The following is a 524-nucleotide window of genomic DNA, read 5'->3' on the forward strand; positions in this document are numbered from 1 at the left end:
GCTGGATTGCGATCTTTTTCCGAATGGGCTTTCTGGAGTGTGTTGAACACCGTCGATGTAGACTGGCAAGCGTGATTAGGCTCACACCGCGCAAGTAAAAACTGGTTGATTGACGCGTCTTTAGCAAGGAGCAGTAGCTCGTAAAGTCGACTCACACATGATTGATTTCCGAGCAAGAGCTCGAGATCGTCATAGAAATTTTGATATATCGGTGATGTTGACCTGCATGTTCCAGGATGTTGCTCGATGATCGTCTGTCGACGAGACGGTCGGCACGTATGTGACCGTCAACCATCGAGATGCCCCTTGACGGTAAGTATTTGGCGTCCGTCTGCTTGATAACGTACGTCGTGAACATTCTATTGACGAAAGTACCAACTTGCAGAAAGCTTATCAAAACCTACTGGGTATTTGCGCTCGTAGGGCGGACGGAAGGTCGCGAAACTCATGCTGCCACTCCGAGGTCCGCCGCGTGAAAGACGCGTCTGTCACACCAGAGGCACGTGAGCGCGTCCTAGATCACA

The sequence above is a fragment of the Laetiporus sulphureus genome (genome assembly GCF_001632365.1).
Source record: "Laetiporus sulphureus 93-53 unplaced genomic scaffold LAESUscaffold_16, whole genome shotgun sequence".
Lineage (NCBI taxonomy): Eukaryota > Fungi > Basidiomycota > Agaricomycetes > Polyporales > Laetiporaceae > Laetiporus > Laetiporus sulphureus.